At 50.4% G+C, this 21,509-nt stretch overlaps 1 protein-coding gene across 1 annotated transcript in view; it reads left to right on the top strand.

The window, feature by feature from the left end:
* STK32B (serine/threonine kinase 32B) overlaps window positions 1–21,509 on the top strand; it is a 250,413-nt gene that overhangs the window by 104,746 nt on the left and 124,158 nt on the right. The gene's annotated exons all lie outside the window — the stretch shown is intronic.

The raw sequence follows: 21,509 nt of genomic DNA, 5'->3' as shown, positions 1-21,509 counted from the left end.
AACCGCGGCTGCAGCCAGGTCTCGAAATCCACCCACTGCTAAGACAGTTGGCTGGTTGACTCAGTCCTCCTGTTTTCAGTCACACTTTAATTCCAAAGGTTACTGTCCTGTCGGGAATTGGCAATTCTGTGAGTTCTGCTGACATTTCATCTGCAGGGTCACCTGAGCCGTCCTGTGTGCACTTCCCACCCAAGCCATGGGAGTGATACCTCCTATCATCCATCTGATACTCCACCATTCATCTGATATCCTCCACCATCCATCATCCAGTACTCCACCATCCTCCTGATACCCCACCATCCACGTGATACCCCACCATCTACCTGATACCCCAGCATCTACCTGATACCCCCCACAACCCACCTGATACCCCACCATCCTCCTGATACCCCCCACCATCCACCTGATACCCCACCATCCTCCTGATACCCCCCACCATCCACCTGATACCCCACCATCCACCTGATACCCCACCATCCACCTGATACCTCACCATCCTCCTGATACCCCACCATCCTCCTGATACCTCACCATCCTCCTGATACCCCACCATCCACCTGATACCCCCACCATCCTCCTGATACCCCACCATCCACCTGATACCCCCACTATCCACCTGATATCTCCCACCATCCGATACCTCCCACTATCCACCTGATATCTCCCACCATCCATCTGATACCGCCACCATCCACCTGATATCTCCCACCATCCATCTGATACCCCACCATCCACCTGATACCTCACCATCCTTCTGATACCCCACCATCCTCCTGATACCCCCACTATCCACCTGATACCCCACCATCCACCTGATACCCCCACCATCCTCCTGATACCCCACCATCCACCTGATACCCCCACTATCCACCCGATATCTCCCACCATCCATCTGATACCGCCACCATTCACCTGATATCTCCCACCATTCACTTGATACCTCCCACCATCCACTTGATACCTCCCACCATCCACCTGATACCTCCCACCATCCATCTGATACCCCCACCATCCACCTGATATCTCCCACCATCCACCTGATATCTCCCACCATCCATCTGATACCCCACCTTCTACCTGATACCCCACCATCCTCCTAATACTCCACCATCCTCCTGATACCCCACCATCCTCCTGATACCCCACCATCCTCCTGATACCCCACCATCCTCCTGATACCCCACTATCCACCTGATATCTCCCACCATCCATCTGATACCCCACCATCCACCTGATACCCCCACCATCCACCTGATACCTCCCACTATCCATCTGATACCCTCACCATCCATCTGATACCCCCACCATCCACCTGATACCTCTCACCATCCATCTGATACTTCCACCATCCACCTGATACCCCCACCATCCACCTGATATCCCCACCATCCACCTTATACCTCTCACCATCCATCTGATACTCCCACCATCCACCTGATACCCCCACCATCCACCTGATACCTCTCACCATCCATCTGATACCCCCACCATCCACCTGATACCTCCCACCATCCATCTGATACTCCCACTATCCACCTGGTACCCCCACCATCCATCAGTGGCTGATGCTGGCATGGTTTCAGAAGTCAACTATAACCTCTAAGGATCTTGTTTTTGTCTGTGTTTAACCCATTTAGTTCTCTTTAACTTATGAAGGATTGGTCTCAAAACGATGCCACGATTTAACTAGTACCACAGTGTCATTCTGAAATGTTCTGTTTCGTAAAACACAGTGAGTAAATGTTCCGTATCTGTGAAGCTGAAGGGAGGAAGCAGTGTTGTGCTGCTCATGGCAGCTGTGTTTTGTTCTCTGGTCCAGTTTCCCTGGAGTAGCTCCCTCTACTCCGTAGTCAGAATTCTCTCCTCTGTTGATTTCATCTTTTCTAGTATCTTGAGACATAGGAGGGGACTTTGAAAAGGCTGTGGGGAAATGGAATTGAAAGATAGCTTGGAAAGAAAGATGTATCTGTTTTAGTGCAAAAACATTTTGAATTCCATGCATAGTTTTTTCATAATATGCATTTTCCATGAACTTTCTGAAGACCCCTTGTAATAGGTCAACTACAGGCTGAGGGATTGAGTGTTGTAGATTTTCTAAAGTTGGTGACTTAATCATAAGTATGAGAAATCTATGTTGTGTGTTTATTTTATTTTTTAAAGATTTATTTATCTGGGGGCCAGTGCTGTGGCGGAGCAGTTAAGACTACCACCTGCAGTGCCAGCATCCCATATGGGCGCCAGTTCAAGTCCCGGCTGCTCCACTTCTGATCCAGCTCTCTGCTGTGGCCCAGGAGTGCAGTGGAAGATGGCCTGAGTCCTTGGGCCCCTGCACCTACGTGAGAGACCTGGAAGAAGCTCCTGGCTCTTGGCTTCGGATCATCCCAGTTCTGACCGCTGAGGCCATTTGGGGAGTGACCCAGCAGATGGAAGACCTCTCTCTCTCTCTCTCTCTCTCTCTCTCTCTCTCTCTGTCTCTCCCTCTCTCTGTCTATAGCTCTGCCTCTCAAATAAATGAATAAATCTTTTGCAAGAAGAAAGAAAGAATAGTTCGCAACCGACAAGAGCCATCATCTGCTGCCGTGTGTGCGGGAGCAGGAAGTGTGTGTGGGTCAGAATCGGAGGTTCCAGGACTGACACCGGCTCCGACGTGGGATATGGGCGTCACCAGCAGCAGCCTCAGCACACTTGCCCCGGCTGGACAGGTGTGCCCTGGGCCTTTCTGGTGGTCTCGCGAGCCCTCAGAATCTCACTTGTCATCACCTGTGCTGGGATACACCAGTTAAGCGGGGAGCACGTGCTGTGGGCATCACGTTGTTGACGTATTTCTGAAACAGACCTGTCGCTCAGTGCTCAGTGGTATCCGGCTGCTGTGTGAACGTGTGCCCCGTGAAGCGCTAAGGACTGGCAGAGTGGTGCTGTGGAAGCAGTGCGATGCGTGGACAGAGCGGCTCTGGCTGCCGGCGGCGGCCACAGGGGGCTGCCGGGGCCGGGGCGCGGGGGCGGGGGCTCATGGTGGAAGGGTGTGTTCCAGTCACTTGGATGTGACAAAACCATCTCTATTTTCACTATTTTTTTTTGAAGTTTTTATTTATGTGAGAGGTAGAGTTACAGAGAGAGAGAGAGAGAGAGAGAGAGAGGGAGAGGGAGTCCTTCCATGCTGGTTCACTCCCCAAATGGCTGCAATGGCTGGAGCTGGGCTGATCTGAAGCCAGGAGCCAGCAGCTGCTTCCGAGTCTCCCATGTGGGTGCAGGGGCCCAAGCACTTGGGCATCTTCTACTGCTTTCCCAGGCCACAGCAGAGAGCTGGATTGGAAGAGGAGCAGCTGGGACATGAACTGGAGCCCATATGGGATGCCAGCACCACAGGTGGAGGCTTAGCCTACTGTGCCACAGCACTGGCCCCTGTTTTCACTAATTTCTGAGGGACTCCCTAAATTCTAGCCAGTACCGCTGTTCAAGGACTGCAGGTGACGACCCCCTGCTGGGGTATGGGTGTGGTGCTCCTGTTTGAGGGCCTGGACTGGCAACAGAAGACGGACGTGGGTGTGACAGTCAGACGTGGGGGAGTAGTGAGGAGGCGCATCCCTGTGGGATTCGGTTGGTTTCTCTGAGAGGCAGGAGACGAAGCTGTTTGCTGCGGGTTGATGGCAGGGCCAGCTTGTGCACTGGACAGTGTCCCTCCCTGCCCGCCCTCCGTGTCTGCTCCCACACCAGTGGGTTCCACTCACCCTCCTTCTGTTTGAGCCAGTGGGGTGCACCTGCAGGCTTTGGAGGGAGGGAGGCGAGAGCAGAGCCTGCAGCCTGGGCCCCAGGTACTGCATTGCCTATAGTAGATGTCCTTTCACCTGAGTGACCTTGGGCTGCCCATGTGACCTGTCAACCTGCTGTGTCCTTGAATAGGCAGCCTGGGGGCTCATGGAGATGTGTGGACATTTGGAGTCGCAGCCGTAGGGGTGTGTGGACAGCACTGTGACTCTGAGCTGGACTAGGGACCACTGGCAGTCTCAGCAAGGTCAAAGCTCCGGTGCAGGGGATGGCTGGGTGTGCGGGAGGTAAGACAGTGGGAGCTGAGGTCCGGTCACAGGCGGCGGACGGTGGGAGTGGAGGAGGGGGCATCACTGGGGATGGGGACATCAAGTAACCTGGAGACTTGAGTGTTGGGCGAGCCGCGGCATGGCGACTGGAGGGGGAGCCAGGAGCGTATATCTCTGAGCCTCCACAGGCGCTGGTTCCGGCCAGCCTGCCCCAGCCCGGTCCTCCTAAGTGCACAACCCCTTATCATCGCATTTATTCATTCAGTCAGTCACACGCACTGTACTGCCGGGGTTGGTCTCCCCCACCTAAGGGGCTGAAGCCCCACTGGGGGAGAGCCGATGCCTGCGCGCCTGCGCCTCCCACGTGGGCGCCGGTTCGAGTCCCGGCTGCGCCACTTCCCTGCCACCCACGTGGGAGACCCGGATGGCATCCAGGCCGTCTGCGGAATGAACCAGCGGGTGGAGGATCTCTCTCAATCCGCCTTTCAGATAACTCAATCTTGCAACCCACAGGCCCTGTGGGAACCGTGGGTGACTAAATAATGGCCGCGTGACGAACTGAGCGCTGTTGGGGGACGCTGTGGAGGTGGGGACGGGGTTGTCCGCGCGATGGAAACCCAGATCCTACTCCATCTTGGGGAGACTTCTCCCGGGCGCCCTGGCCAGAGCTTGCTTTCCCCGGGGCGGCCTCTAACGGGGCAGCGCCCCACCTTCCCTGTGACTTGACCTCGACCCTCAGAACCAGGTGTGGCCGGAGGATGGCGGTCGCTTCGAGTCACAGAAGCAGCCCCACAGAGAGACTACAGTGCGGCCATGGTCGCCGCGGAGCATGCTGGGGACTGTAGGGCGGCAGAGGCCGCTCAGGGGGCGGCGCTGAGCATGCGCCCAGCATCCCTCCAGCTGTGGTGCTGGGCCGGGCTGAGCCTGCAGGTGGCGCTCGCTCTCGGGAAGCCTAGAGGGTGAGCGTGCTGTGGACAGAGCCACCAAGGCAAATTGGGCCACAGCTGGAGTTGTTTCCACACCTGTGACAAAGAAAGGCAGCTTTGTTTTTATTCTCACAATGATTGAAGGTTGGAATCTGGTCTTAGATCGCCAGCTCCATCCCCCAGCTGTGCCTCTGGGTCCTGGCAGTTTGAGCTCCTTGCTTTGTTCAAATGCACCCAATGTTTGCACACCTCCGTGCCTCCACCCATTGCTCCCTCTGCCCCAGGGGGTCAGCCCCTCGCCAATCTCAGCTTCCTCTGAAGCTCGCCCTGCCTGGTGTCCCAGCTGCCCTAGCTGCCTCGTTGGTGCTGTGTTCCTGTCCACCCCGGCACAGAGCCGCTGGGCTTGGCAGTGGCTCCTGCCCTGCACCCCACCAGACTAGAAGCTGCGTCCTGGTGTTGAGACTGCCTTCTGTGGCTGCAGCCATGATTCCAGGATAGGCGCTGGGTACCTGAGAGGGAGGGCAGGTATGGTTCACTGGATACACTGCGGGGCGTGGCTGCAAGCAGGTGTCTCCTTGTATTAAAGAGAATCTTGCCAGGGGTGCATCTCCCCGGGGGAGGAGTGGGCGGCCCCAGGTGCCGTGGCTCAGACCACCAAGCTCAGTCTGCCTTGAAGTAGAGGCTGCTTGGCCAAGTGTCTCATTGCCTTTTAATTCTTTCCTAAGGATTTATTTATTTAGAAGGCAGAGTTACAGAGAGAGACAGAGACAAAGAGATCTTCCACCTGCTGGCTCATACCCCAAATGTCCCCAGCAGCCAGGGCTGGGCCAGGTCGAAGCCAGGAGCCCAGAACTCCATGTGGCTGCAGGGACCCGAGTAGGTAGGCAGTCCTCGGCTGTTTTCCCAGGCACAGTAGCAGGGAGCTGCATCAGAAGTGGAACTGTCAGGACACGAACCAGCACCCAGATGGGATGTCGGCGCTGCAGGCTGTGGCTTAACCCTAATTGCCTTTCAGCTGTAAATTCTTTTATGCTACTCATTTGTAAAGCAGGTCAAGCCTAGAGCTGCCCGTGGTTGGACACTCTATCGAGGTTTATAAATGAGATCAAGAAAAGTCCATCTGTGGCTGCATCCAGGCAAATGAAGTGGGGACATTCTGCTTAGCTGTGAGACCTATCCTGACCCAAGTAACCCAATCCATCCATGAGTCACGCTGCTGTCTCTTGCAAGGCACCAGTAGTCTTAATATTGCACATTTTAATACTTTATTAAAGGAGAAATGACAGAGGTTTTTTTTTTTTTTTTTTTTTTTAACCCAGAAAGTCTGAATTTGTAGCTACTTCTAAAAACCCCATTACCCAAGGCAACACATCTTGGCCAGTACTTCCCTGTGTCGTGTATGTCTTCATGCAGAGTCTCCCTTCAAGGGAAAACCCGGTTCTTGCCAGGAATGTGTCCCTGTTGCTATTCAGACTTAGCGGGAGATTGGCCGGCGAGCTCGTGAGCTTCCTTAAGAAATGACTGGCAGCAGATCGAGTCCCACCTGACACTGACCCTCCCCAGCCGTGATGTTTGCGGGCCCTGCCTGCACGTGGCTCGCAGGAAGCCACAGCCTACGGTGCCCTCTGCGTGTTTTAAATGGGACGTGAGTGGTGGTGTGCGTGTGAAAGCTGCTCGGAGCGCTTCGGAGCTGTGCTGGTGCCTTTGGCTCAGCACATCCGTTATGAATGCAATGAGGATCTCATTGTGCAGATGCATTCCGGCATAACTCACCGGGGCCGCTGCTGGGGGTGACTGGGGCTGCTTCCGGTTTACTCCGCGCACGCACTGCCATGTGTGTGTGTGTGTGTGTGTGTGTGTTCCTCGTGTCGGTGCCGTGGACCGTGACACTGTTCTTGCAGCAGGGTGGTCTTGAGCATTGTCACGTTCACGCTGGTCGCTGCACCCCACCGCGCTTCTGCCAGCTGAGACCCTCTCAAGAATGCCTGTCCTTCCTGGTGCCCCACGCCACGCCGATGCCTGCCTATGGCGCAGTTTAAACGATTCCCCGTCTGATGGGAGTGAAATACTCTTCCTGTTGCTTGACACTGCACCCCGCCATCACTTGTATTTTGTTGTTGAGTTGTAGGAGTTCGTTGTGTGGATTCTTTCTGAGATATTTGCTGTGAATGTTTCCTCTCTGGTCTTGGGGTGCTTTGTTCCTTGTCTAGTTTTTTGATGAGAACACATTTATAACTTTGATAAAGTTCAGTTTATCATTTTTTTCTTTTTGGCTATTGCTCTTTCCCCCTTTTGCTTATTTTACTTTTTAGAATTTATTTTTATTTTTTACTTAACCCCTTTTGTACATTTTTCTTTCTTTCTTTCTTTTTTTCTTTCCTTTTTTTTTTTTTTTACAGGCAGAGTGGACAGTGAGAGAGAAAGAGACAGAGAGAAAGGTCTTCCTTTGCCGTTGGTTCACCCTCCAATGGCCGCTGCGGCTGGTGCATTGTGCTGATCCGAAGCCAGGAGCCAGGTGCTTCTCCTGGTCTCCCATGGGGTGCAGGGCCCAAGCACTTGGGCCATCCTCCACTGCACTCCCTGGCCACAGCAGAGAGCTGGCCTGGAAGAGGGGCAACCGGGACAGAATCCGGCGCCCCGACCGGGACTAGAACCCGGGGTGCTGGCGCTGCAAGGCGGAGGATTAGCCTAGTGAGCCGCGGTGCCGGCTCCTTTTGTACATTTTTAAAATTGGGCTATTGCTGGGGCCAGCACTGTGGCGAGTAGGTTAATCCTCTGCCTGCAGCGCCGACATCCCATTTGGGCGCTAGTTTGAGTCCCAGCTGCCCCACGTCTGAGCCAGCTCTCTGCTGTGGCCTGGGAAAGCAGTGGAGGACGGCCCAGGCGCTTGGGCCTCCGCACCCACATGGGAGACCTGGAGGAGGCTCCTGGCCCCTGGCTTCAGATCAGCTTAGCCCCGGCCGTTGTGGCTAATTGGAGAGTGAACCAGCGGATGGAAGACCTTTCTCTCTCTCCCTCTCACTGTCTGTAACTCTGCCGCTCACATAAATAAATAAAATCTTAAATAAAAAAATTGGGCTATTGTTTTTTATGTCCTGTCTAAAAATCTCTTCCTAAATCCTTGGGAAGGAATTCCTACGAGTTCTACAGTCTCCGTCTCTGACTTCCTGGGTCGCACAGGGAGTGACCCCGGAAGTCCTGATGCCTAGTGGCCGCCAGATGTCCCACCACTGTTACCAACACGCTCCTTTTCCTGTTCCATGGCCTCTCTCCGGGCCTTCAGTGAAATCGGCACGTGTGGCTCTATTTCTGGACTCGACGCGAACACACTTATTCACGTTTACCCCTAGTACACTAGCTTTTCAGTAGCTCTGAGGATTGGACGATATAAATACAACAATTTTTTCTTTTAGTTTTTAAGATTATTTTGAGTACTTTAACTAGTTTTCAGATCCCTTTGCATTTCTATACTAATTGTAGAATCAGCTTATGGACTTGTTTATTTTTTTATTTTATTTTATTTTTTTTTTTTATTTTTTTATTTTTTTTTTTTTTTGACAGGCAGAGTGGACAGTGAGAGAGAGAGAGACAGAGAGAAAGGTCTTCCTTTGCCGTTGGTTCACCCTCCAATGGCCGCCGCGGCCGGCGCGCTGCGGCCGGCGCACCGCGCTGATCCGATGGCAGGAGCCAGGAGCCAGGTGCTTTTCCTGGTCTCCCATGGGGTGCAGGGCCCAAGCACCTGGGCCATCCTCCACTGCACTCCCTGGCCACAGCAGAGGGCTGGCCTGGAAGAGGGGTTATGGACTTGTTTAAACAAGCGTGCTGGCATTATAGAAGTGTTTGTTTCCTCTAGTTGAAAGGCAGAGTAAGAGAGAATATGAATGAATGAATATGAATCTCTTTCATATGCTGGTTCACTCCCCAAACGCTTGCAACCGTGAGGGCTGGGCCAGGCCCTCCATCCCTGTCTCTCATGTGGGTAGCAGGGGCCCAGGTACTTGGACCATCATCCCCTGACCCCTGGAAACTACATCAGAAACAGAAGTGCCAGGGCTGCCACCAGCACTCCCAAGCAGTGGCTTCACACCCATGCCCCAGCGTCCTGGCAATTAGGGTTTGCATAGAATCCAGACATTAAACTTGTGCAGAATACGCAGCTTTTCCAGCCCATACGGCTAATGCACCTCAGCATTTATTTAGGTTTTCTTCCATTTTGCTCAGTCTTGTGGGAAGAGGTCTTGCAGACTTTTGTAGACTGAGCCCTGTATGTCCCGTTTTTATTGTTATTGTACGTTGTCTGCTTTGTTTCAACTCTTTGATGTTCAAGTATAGAAACACTGAATACTGGTCTTGCGTCTTTCAAACTTGCTAACTTCCTACGTTCTAGCATTTTGTTTTTGGTGACTTCTGTAGGGTTTTCCGTGGAGACAATCACGCCATCTGAGGTGAAGGACAATCTGCGGATTCCTCCCACTGTGCGTGCCTTTGGTTTTCCGGCTGCGTTGCTGCCGTCGGTAGGGGCGGTTGATGTTTTCAGGCATCACCCAGAGCGATGCCCAGAGCAGGGGTCTCCGCCCTGCTGCTGTTATAGCGGAAGGACTCTGTGTGCCCTGCGGGGACAGAAGCTGCGGGTTTCCATGGATGCCCTTTATCAGGCTGAGGGCGGCCTCTCCTGCTCCCGGTGTGCTGAGGTCTTCACGGAGCACTGGATTTTGATGTTCTTTCGGCATTTATTAAAATGATCATCTGGCTTTTGTGTTTGAATTTATTAATATGTTGAATGGCATTGATTAGTATTTCAATGGTAAATCAGGCTTGTATTCCTAGGAAAACCACAATTAATCTGAAGTCTACCTTTTTTTTTTTTTTTTGCTAGAAAGGAATGAAATATTTTCCCATCTGTTTTCATGGGAGCATTATCTGTGATTCTTTCTAGGCTGTGTCTTTACAAGATCTAGGGTTGGAGTTACGCTTGCCACATAAAATAAGCTTGGAAATGCCCCTCCTTCACTTGCTAAAAGTTCATGGGGGCCAGCGCTGTGGCGTAGCAGGTTAATGCCCTGGCCTGAGGCTCCGGCATCCCATGTGGGTGCCAGTTCTAGTCCCAGTGGCTCCTCTTCTGAACCAGCTCTCTGCTGTGGCCTGGAAAAACAGTGGAAGATGGTCCAAGTCCTTGGGCCCCTGCACCCACGTGGGAGACCCAGAAGAAGCTCCCAGCTCCTGGCTTCGGATTGGCACAGCTGTGGCCATCTGGGGAGTGAACCAGTGGATGGAAGACATCTCTCTCTCTGTCTCTACCTCTCTCTGTCACTCGGTCTTTCAAATAAATAAAATAAATCTCTAAAAAAAAGTTGATGGTGGATAGGCCTTGGTGCTTCCAGAAGCCTTTGCTTGAATGCATCTCCGAGAGTGACTGGTGGCTTGGCGAGTGAAGCTCCCTTGGGGTGCTCACCTCCCGTCTCAGAGTGCAGGGGACGAAGGCTCTGCTTCTGATGTGGCGTCCATCTAATGTACCTGGCCCACCAGATGCTGGCCCGAAGTACTCGGGCTCCTACCACTCCCCTGAGAGGCCCAGAGGGAGTTGCCGGCTGCTGGCTTTGGCCTGGGCTCTGATGAATATTCCAGTTCAGATTCCCAAAGCCCTTATAAGTGTGCCCATGACCCTCCTTAAGAAATAATGGAGAGCCGCCGGCGCCGCGGCTCACTTGGTTAATCCTCTGCCTGCAGCGCCAGCATCCCATATGGGTGCCAGGTTCTAGTCCCGGTTGCTCCTCTTCCAGTCCGGCTCTCTGCTGTGGCCCAAGTGCTTAGGCCCTGCACCTGCATGGGAGACCAGGAGGAAGCACCTGGCTCCTGGCTTCGGATCGGCGCAGTGCCGGCCGTAGCAGCCATTTGGAGGGTGAACCAACGGAAGGAAGACCTTTCTCTCTGTCTCTCTCTCACTGTCTATAACTCTACCTGTCAAATAAATAAATAAATAAAATGAAATAATGGAAGCATACACACTCACCTGTGAACACTGACCCTCCCAACTGTAATTTTCTGCATACGGATCTCAGCAAACTACAGCACACAGAATCCTTTGCAGAGGTGCAAGTGGGCATGTGTGGAAGGGAAGAGGGGACACTTCCTCGCAAGCCACCGTCTCAGTGACCGTGAACTCTGGTGAGAGCTGTGTTACTCCCTTCATGAGGGTGGCCCCTGTGACCAAGCATGTCTTAAAGGTGTAACAGACTTCTAATTTTGAAGATTGATTTGCAAGAGTTACAGAGAGAGGGATAGAGACACACATAGAGAGAGGTCTTCCATCTGCTGGTTCACTCCCCACATGACCGCAATGGCTGGTGCTGGGCCAGACTGAAGCCAGGAGCCAGGAGCTCCATCAGGGTCTCCTGCGTCAATGGCAAGGGTCCAAGCATTTGGACAGTCTTCTGTTGCTTTCCCAGGCAGATTAGCAGAGAGCTGGACCAGAAGTGGAGCAACCAGGACTCAAAGCCGGCCCTCACAGGGCTGTCAGTGTCAAAGGCGGCAGCTTAACCCACGGTGTCACAGTGCCAGCACCCTGGTCCCACAAACTTTTGATCTCTTCACATTGGCAATTAAATTTTTTTTTTTTTTGACAGGCAGAGTGGACAGTGAGAGAGAGAGACAGAGAGAAACGTCTTCCTTTGCTGTTGGTTCACCCTCCAATGGCCGCACTGCGCTGATCCAAAGGCAGGAGCCAGGTGCTTCTCCTGGTCTCCCATGGGGTGCAGGGCCCAAGCACTTGGGCCATCCTCCACTGCACTCCCTGGACACAGCAGAGAGCTGGCCTGGAAGAGGGGCAACCGGGACAGAATCCGGTGCCCCGACAGGGACTAGAACCCGGTGTGCTGGCGCCACAAGGCGGAGGATTAGCCTAGTGAGCCGCGGCGCCGGCCGGCAATTAAATTTCAACATAGATTTTGATGGGAACAAACCACATCCAAACTATAGAGATTGATTTTCATTCAAGACTTCTCGAAACGTGGTGATTCTTTGGCCCGCTTGTTCTAAGTTAATGAAGGAGCAGGTGTTTAGCCAGCAGTTGGTGTGTGCCCACGTCCCACGCTGGAGAGCCTGGTTTGATATCTGACTCCAGCCTCCTGCTGATGCAGACCCTGAGAGGCAGCAGAGATGCCCCCACCCGGGAGACCTGGACTGAGTTCCCAGTTCCAGCTGCGCACCAGCCCTGCCCACTGTGACACCAAAGGCTACTAACCAGCAGATCGGCGCTCTCTCTCTCTCCCTCTCTCCTCTCTCCATCTCATCTCCCAAATAAATACCTCTTTAAAAATCAGTGAAAAGGAATCTCTAACCTCCATAAGGTTTTTCTTTTTTTTTTAACTTTTATTTAATAAATATAAATTTCCAAAGTATAACTTTTGGATTATAGTGGCTTTTTCCCCCCATAACCTCCCTCCCACCCACAACCTTCCCATCTCCCACTCCCTCTCCCATCCCATTCACATCAAGATGCATTTCCAATTATATTTATATACAGAAGATCACTTTAGTGTATACTAAGTAAAGATTTCAACAGTTTGCACCCACACAGAAACACAAAGTATAAAGTACTGTTTGAATATTAGTTATGCCATTAATTCACATAGTGCAACACATTAAGGACAGCGGTCCTACATGAGGAGTAAGTGCACAGTGACTCCTGTTGTTGATTTAACAATTGACACTCTTGTTTATGACATCAGAAATCACCCGAGGCTCTTGTCATGAGTTGCCAAGGCCATGGAAGCCTCTGGAATTCGCCAACTCTGATCTTATTTAGACAAGGCCATAGTCATCAAATTGTGTGTGTATAGGAGCTTATACATATCAATTTATTACTTTGTTTCTCGCAGAATTGAGTCTTGTATCATTCTGAAACTCCCCTTACTCCAGGTAATATTCTTTCTCTTAAAGTCTTCTTTGTCTGCTATTATTGTAGCTAAAACATATTTTTAAAGGTTAGGTTTTAATGGTATATAGTTTCCTACCCTTTTACTTTAAGATTTTCTTGGCTTAAAATAAGTTTATTGTAATTAACACACAAGTTGGGTTTTGTTATTCATTTTGACAAACTCTGCCTTTTAATTGGAATATTTAATCCATTAATATTTAATATAGTTATTCCTGTGATTGGGTTTAACTCTCCCACTTTGGTATTTGTTTAATTTTGTGTCCCATTTCTGCATTATCTTTTTTTCTTTGCCTGCTTTTCATAGTCATTCAGATGTGATTTAGAATTCAACTATATCTTCTTTTTTTAAGATTTATTTACTTATTTGAAAGGCAGAGTTACAGAGAGGCAGAAAGAGAGAGAGAGTGAGTCTTCCATCTGCTGGTTCACTCCCCAGATGGCCATAACAACTGGAGCTGCGCCGATCCAAAGCCAGAAGCCAGGAGCTCCCTCTAGGTCTCCCAAGTGGTGCAGGGACCCAGACACATGGGTCATCTTCTACTGCTTTCCAAGGCCAAAGAAGAGAGCTGGATCAGAAGTGGAGCACTCAGGACTCGAACCAGTACCCATATGGATGCTGGCACTGCAGGAGGCTTCTTTACCTGCTACGCCACAGTGCCAACCCCCATATATAATTTTAAGAACATAACTTCTCACCCTCATTCCTGCTTTTCTTATTTTATTTTCTGGGATAACATACTTTCAATTTACTTTACAATCATAAGCTTAATCTTCCACTAAATAAATAATTCAACAAGTAGAAAGACCACTGTTTCTCAGGATATAGAGAAGGACTATAAACAATAGTCAAATGTTAATATGACAGTTTCACACATATATATTCCCTTTTTGTGCTCTTTATATTATTACCACAAATGAGGGGAAAGCATATGACATTTGTCTTTTGGGACTGGCTTATTTCACTAAGCACGGTGGCCTAAGTACATCCATTTTGTTGCAAAAGACAGGATTTCATTATTTTTATGACTGAGTAGTATTCCAATTCCATTGTCTTTATATACCATAATTTCTTTATCTTGTCATCAGTTGATGTACATCTGGGTTGATTCCATATCTTATCTACTGTGAATTGAGTTGCTATAAACATGGCTATACAAATAACTCTTTCATATACTGGTATCATTTTGTTTGGGTAAATTCCCAGGAGAGTGATGGCTGGGCCATATGGCAGATATATTTTCAGATCTTTGAGAAATCTTCTTACTGTCTTCCACAATGGATGTAACAGTTTACATTCCTACCAACAGTGTATTTGGAGACCTTTTTTCCACATCCTTGCCAGCATTTGTTTTTTTTTTTTTTAATTTCTGTATGAGAGCTATTCTAACAGGGATGAGACGAAACTTCATTGTATTTTTTTTTTTTTTTGACAGAGAGAGAGAGAGACAGAGAGAAAGGTCTTCCTTTTGCCATTGATTCACCCTCCAATGGCCGCTGCGGCCGGCGCACTGCGCTGATCCGATGGCAGGAGCCAGGTACTTCTCCTGGTCTCCCATGGGGTGCAGGGCCCAAGCACTTGGGCCATCCTCCACTGCACTCCCGGGCCACAGCAGAGAGCTGGCCTGGAAGAGGGGCAACCAGGACAGAATCCGGTGCCCCGACCAGGACTAGAACCCAGTGTGCCGGCACTGCAAGGCAGAGGATTAGCCTAGTGAGCCGCGGCGCCGGCCAAAACTTCATTGTATTTTGATTTGCATTTCTCTGATGGCTAGTGATCCTGAGCATTTTTTCATGTGCCTGTTGGCCTTTAGGATTTCCTCTTGAAAAATGCCTGTTCATGTCCTTTGCCCACCTCTTAATTGGAGTGCTTGTTCTATTGTTGCATTTCTTGAGCTCTTTATAAATTCTGGATATTAATCCTTTATCAGTTGCATAGTTTGCATATAGTTTCTCCCATTCTGTCAGTTGCCTCTTCAGTTAGTGGAGTGTTTCCTTTACAGTGTAGAAGCTTCTCTGCTTGATGTATTCACATTTGTCTATTTTTGTTTTGATTGCTGGGCTTCTGGGGTCTTTTCCAAGAAGCTTTGACTATACCAATGTCTTGCAGTTTCCCCAATGTTCTCCTCTAGTAATTTTTTTTTTAATTTGACAGATAGAGTTAGACAGTGAGAGAGACAGACAGACAGAGAGAAAGGTCTTCCTTCCGTTGGCTCTCCCCCAAAATGGCCTCTATGGCTGGCACTGCACTGATCCAAAGCCAGGAGCCAGGTGCTTCTTCCTGGTCTCCCACACGGTGCAGATGCCCAAGCACTTGGGCCATCCTCCACTGCCTTCCTGGGTCACAGTAGAGAGCTGGACTACAAGAGGAGCAACCGAGACTAGAACCCAGCGCCCACATGGGATGGCAGCAATGCAGGTGGTGGATTAACCAAGTGAGCCATGGCGATGGCCCTCCTCTAGTAATTTGATGGTATCAAGTCATATATTTAGATCCTTGATCCACTTACAGTTGATTTTTTTTTTTTTGACAGGCAGAGTGGACAGTGAGAGAGAGAGAGACAGAGAGAAAGGTCTTCCTTTACCGTTGGTTCACCCTCCAATGGCCGCCGCGGCCGGCGCGCTGTGGCCGGCGCACTGCGCTGATCCGAAGGCAGGAGCCAGGTGCTTCTCCTGGTCTCCCATGGGGGGCAGGACCCAAGGACTTGGGCTGTCCTCCACTGCACTCACTGGCGACAGCAGAGAGCTGGCCTGGAAGAGGGGCAACCAGGACAGAATCTGGCACCCAAACCGGGACTAGAACCCGGTGTGCCGGCGCCGTAAGGCAGAGGATTAGCCTAGTGAGCCGCGGCGCCGGCCTACAGTTGATTTTTTATAAGGTATAAGGTAGGGATCTAGTTTCACACTTCTGCATGTAGCAATCCAATTTTCTCAACACTGTTTGTTGAAGAGTCTGTCCTTTTTCCAGGGATTGATTTTAGCTCCTTTGTCAAAGGTTAGTTGGTTGTAGATGTGTAGATTAATTTCTGGGGTTGCTGATCTGTTCCATTGGACCACATGACTATATTTGTGCCAGTACTGGGCTGTTTTCACTATAATTCCCTGCAGTATGTCTTGAAATATGGTATTACAATGCCTCCTAATTTTTTTTTATTTTTTATTTTTTGACAGGCAGAGTGGACAGTGAGTAAGAGAGAGAGACAGAGAGAAAGGTCTTCCTTTGCCATTGGTTCACCCTCCAATGGCCGCCGCGGTCAGCGCACTGCAGCCGGCATACCGCGCTGATCCGATGGCAGGAGTCAGGTACTTATCCTGGTCTCCCATAGGGTGCAGGACCCAAGGACCTGGGCCATCCTCCACTGTACTCTCGGGCCACAGCAGAGAGCTGGCCTGGAAGAGGGACAACCGGGACAGAATCCGGCGCCCCGACCGGGACTAGAACCCGGTGTGCTGGCGCCACAAGGTGGAGGATTAGCCTAGTGAGCCGCGGCGCCGGCCCCTAATTTGTTTTTGTTTAAGATTGCTTTAGCTACTTGGGGTCCCTTTTGTTTCCATATGAATTTTAGGATCATTGTTTTCTAGATCTGAGAAGAATGGCCTTGGTATTTTGATTGGATCACAGTGGATCTGTAAATTGCTTTGGGTAGTATGAACCTTTTGATGATATTAATTATTCTAATCTACAAGCATGGAAGAGTTTTACATTTTTTGTGCATTCTATTTATTTCCTTAGTGCTCTATAATTTTCACTGTAGAAAGCTTTCCTGTCCTTGGTTAAATTTATCCCAAGGTATTTAGATTTTTTAGTAGCTATTGTGAATGGGTCTGATCTTACACGTTCTTTCTCAGCCATGGCATTGTTTGTGTATGCAGATGCTCTTGAGTTTTGTGTGCTGATTTTGTCCTGAAACTTTGCCAAATTCTCTCATAAGAATTCCATAATCTCTTCATGGTGTCATCTGGTTCCACTAGGTACAGGATCATGTCATCTGCAAACAGGAATAATTTGACTTCCTCCTTTACAATTTGTGTACTGACTATTCAAATCCAATAACACATCAGAAATGCCATTCACCCTGACCTACTGGGATTTGTCCCAGGGATGCAGGGATGGCTCAGCATACACAAATAAATAAATGTGATGAGTCATATTAACAAAGTAAATAATAAAATTGTATGAATAGCTCAAGAGAAAGCTTTTCATAAAATACAACATCCTTTCATGATAAAAAAAAATCCTTCAGCAAATTGGGTATAAAAAGAGCATTCGAAACACAACCAAGGCAATATATGACAAACATACCGCCAACACCATATTGAATGGGAAAAAGCTGGAAACATTTTTCACTAAGATCTGGAGCTAGACAAGGATGCCCACTCTCACCATGACTGTCCCGTATCGCTCTAGAAGTTTTAGCCAGAGCAGTTAGGCAAGAAATAGAGAGCCCTCTCATCTTGAAGACTTTGCTAGCTTATTTCCACAAGTGTGTGTGTGTGTGTGTGTGTGTGTGTGTCAATTTGAATGTTTCCTATTGCCTCATCTTAAAATTAATTGATTCTTTCCTCTACCTGGTCCAGTCGGCTCTTAAGCCCATCTGAAAAATTTTTTTATTTCTGATACTGGATCATTCATCCCCAAAGCTCCATTTTTTTGTCTGTGGATGCTGCACACCTCTGTGGAGAGTCCTCCTGGCCCCACACAGGCAAGCTCTGTGTTATACTGGGGCACTGGTACAGTACTGTCCTGTCGTTATGTTCACGGGCCTCTCTGACATGTCCAGCTTCCATTCTATGCCATGTGTGTGCCGCTGTAGAATATTCCCTCAGCAATGAATACTTTTATCTTTCCCATTTTATAATTTCCTTTGCATACTGGAGATTTTATGTAAAAAGCAATAGGTACTGGGCTAAGCAATATTCATGTCTAAGCAAAGGCATGCCCCTTCTGGGGTCTGGCCGCTGGGACAGGCCCCCGATCCGTCCGGTTTCCAGCTGAGCTGGGCCTTAGCTTTGGCTCAGTTCACTCCTGGCTTCAGATGGTTTCAGTGTGGATGAGGGTTTTCCCTTCTGCTGTGCCTGGAGACCGAGCGCCAGTGCCATTCTGGAAACTCCTCCTGCTTCGCGGCTCTGCCACTCGCCTCCTGGGAGACATCTCCGCCTGCAGCCTGGCTTCTCGCATCTCCTTTGCATCGCCGGGGGTTCTCTCTGCTCTTCTGCCTGCTTCCCTGCGCCTTCTCTGCCTGAGAGGCCTCGCTCCGCCCCAAATACCCAGCAGTGATTGCTCCTCGTTCTCCTCCCTGGCTCCCAGCTCCTGGCAGCTCACAGGGGACGTTCCTGGGGGTTCTCTCTCCAGATCTGTGCTTTCGGAGAGCAGCTGTGACAGACCTGGGGAAAGCCCTGTAGCTCAAGGAGGCGATATGTCTCAGCTCTCATCATTTGCCCTTCCCTGAGCCTCTGCCACGGACCCCTGGGAGAGGGCTGGGGGGCGGCTGCAGCCCTGCTCTGTGGCTGGTGCCCCTCCGGACGCTGACCTGTTCTCCCAGCCCCGGTCTGCTGTGTCTGTTCACTAAAGCTTTGACTGCTGTCTCCCTGTGCCAGTCCACGCTGGCATCCTCCGGCTGCTGTTCTGTGGCCTCCCCCACAGCTGGCCCTTCCCTTTCTGGGCTTTAATTCATGTTTCTCTATACCGCAGCTCTCACGGATGGGACAAGATATACTGTGATGTCACAGTGTTTCCAGGTTGGTTTTGATCTCTGGGTTGAGAGAGGCCCCTTCCGCCTGCAGAGGAAGCTGCCTCAATTGTTTCTGTCTTTAGTTGCCATTTAGGTTCTCTCCTTTGTGACTCACTTGTTGTACCTTTTCAGTGTTTTTCTTTACCATGGCTTTTTAAAGCATGAACACATGGGGTTCTTTACACAACCTGCACAAAGCGACATTCCAGTACTTAGATGCATTTCAGATATGTCCGATACCTTGCAAACATCAGAGACATTGCAGTATGTCCGATACCTTGCAGGCCTTTAGATGGGTTGCAGACATCAGATCTGTTAGACACAGTGTAAACACGTCCTTCCAGTCCACGGCTCTTCACGCTTACCTGGTACATGTTGACACCTGGGAGTTTCAGTTTTAGTTCAGTCGGATTTATCAGTATCCTTTCGGATGAGTGTGCGTGTGTGCGTCTTTCTCCACGGGTCTGCAGAGGCTGCTTCGTCGTTTCATGCTCCAGTGCTTGCTCCGGGCTGTGTCTGGGCCCTCTGCCCCCTCTCAGCCTCCCACCCTCTTGCTAATTAGAGCCTCGCACTGCCTGTTCCCTCCCAGTGAGTTAAGTCTTTGCAGCCTGTTTCTCTCCAGCGTTCATCTTGGGTATCTTCACTCTCAGTTCTGCGGGATACGCTTCAGTCCAACTCGTCAAGTTCCAGTGAGGCTGTGGGGCTGTGACAGGAGGCACACTGAATTTCTAGACCAGCTTGTGCAGAGCTGGTGTTTTTTGTTACGAAATCCACAGACAAGGCATTTCTCCAGGTCTTTTATCACCCCTCCCATAATCCATAAACGGTCACGCCTCCACTGTGGAATTGAGTCCCGATACATTACACTTCCGCATCTTTTAAACATGGCATATTGCGATGGATGCTGGTGGCTGGAAAGCTCTGTGTTTTTTTTGTTTGTTTGTTTTTCTTATGGGTCTTGCATTCAGAAATGGTTTAACTGTGTCGGAGCTTTCAATGGCCTCACCCTCCTGCCTGGGCTGGCATCTTCTGTGCGTGTCTTGGTCCTGATCATCGAGAAAGGGTTCCAGTCTGTTGTGTTTCCTTGAGTCTCTGGACGCATCCTTTACCAGGTGAGGTCTTAGTGCTGGTTCTTGTGACTGAGTGTTGAATGCTGTTGTTTCCTGCGCTCAATAAAACTGTAACGTAGTTTCTCTCGTGTTCTGCTAGCCTAGCATGCTGTATTGGTGAATCCTCCTGAATTGCACCTGCATACCTAGGCAGCCCCAATGTAGTCCTGATGTGTAATTTTTCTATGTACTGCTGTTTTTGACTTCCAAGTCAGGGATTTTCCATTACCTGTGCTTACAAATGAGACTTTCTCTGGGCTTTTCGTAAAAAAAATTTGTGGGTTGTTCTTCCACATCCCATTATTTTCTCCTACAAAACATACTTACATTACAACATAGTTTTCCTAACATTTGTCCCTCCAAAAGGCATTTTGCCTTGGTTCTGACCAGTACTTGACAGGCAAACGAGTTAGGGCGCCTTGGAGTTGGTTCCCGAGCTTGAGGGAGCGCACGGAGGAGGAGCGGGGTTGGAAGCGGAGCTGTCCGCCTGGGGCGCTGCACCTGCTGCTTTAGAACCCCAGCGGAGCAGGACGGCTTTCCCTGGGTCTCCTTGCACCACCGGTGCTGTCCACGGCTTGGCTTCTTTTCCCCGACTTGCGTATCACTGAGAGCGTGACCCTCACAGAGGCCTGGCCTTAAGGGTCTCCACTGCGGCTGCTCTTAGACAAGCCCAGGCCTTGGCTCATCTCTTTGGAGTGATTAAAACAGCAGCCATGCCCAGGGCAGCCGTGGGTTAACCTCAGCTAGGCTTTCTTGTTTCCTTTCCTTTTTGAAATGTTTTAACTTGATTAATTTCATTTGATTTAAAAGGAGAGAGTGCGAGAGAGCTTTCATCTGCCAACTGGATCACTCCCCAAATGCCTGCAACAGCCGAGGCTGGACCAAGCCAAAGCCGGGAGCCCAGGGACCCGGTCTGGGGCTCCTGCATGGTCTGCGGGGACCCAGCTACTTCAGCCCTCACCTACTGCCTCCCAAGGTGTGCAGCAGCAGGAAGCTGGGTTGGAAGCAGAGCCAGGATTTGAACCAGGGATTCAGGCCTCCCAACAGCGTTTTAACCTCTACCGCACCTCTCGTGTTTTCAACTTTCCCATCATTGTTGGCAACCTCAGGTGTGAACCTGTTCCCTTCGTGCAGCTGGGCTAGAGTAGTCAGGGGTGTTTTCAGGCTGTGCAACCCATCGTGTTGCTTAGAATTCAGATCCTGGTGGTCTCCGTTAAGATGAGAAAATGAGGCTTCATGTGTGACGAAGTCCCCCGTTCAGGGTAGCACCGCTGGGGGCAGAGGAGCCGGAACTCGGACTGAGATGACCGTGGCTGCTGGATCCGGGCTCTCTGGCATTTTTCCTTTTGCTCTCTCTCTCTCTCGCTCTCTCTCTCTCTAACAGAATTACAGAGAGAGGAAGAGGAAGGAGAGAGAGAGAGCGAGAGAGAGAGAGAGAGAGAGATCTTCCATCCACTGGTTCACGCCCCGAGTGGCTGCAACAGCTGGGGCTGGGCCAGGCTGAAGCTGGAAACCCAGCACTTCCTGTGGGTCTCCCACATGGGTGGTGGAGGCCCAAGCACTTGGGCCATCTGCTGCCATTTTCCAAGGCCATTAGCAGGGAGCGGTGAGGGAAATAGAGCACCCAGGACACAAACTGGTGTCCGTACGTGGGATGCCAGCATTGCAGGTGGTGGCGTAACTCATTACGCGGCAACACCAGCCTGGCTTTTTACTTTCAGGATATAGGACACCTTTGCAAAACTAGGCTGGTCAGTTTCTTTGCTCCGCTAGAT

Source organism: Oryctolagus cuniculus, chromosome 2 (assembly GCF_964237555.1).
Source record: "Oryctolagus cuniculus chromosome 2, mOryCun1.1, whole genome shotgun sequence".
NCBI lineage: Eukaryota > Metazoa > Chordata > Mammalia > Lagomorpha > Leporidae > Oryctolagus > Oryctolagus cuniculus.
Note: the sequence above shows the minus strand (reverse complement) of the source record. Positions and strands in the feature narration are given on the sequence as shown.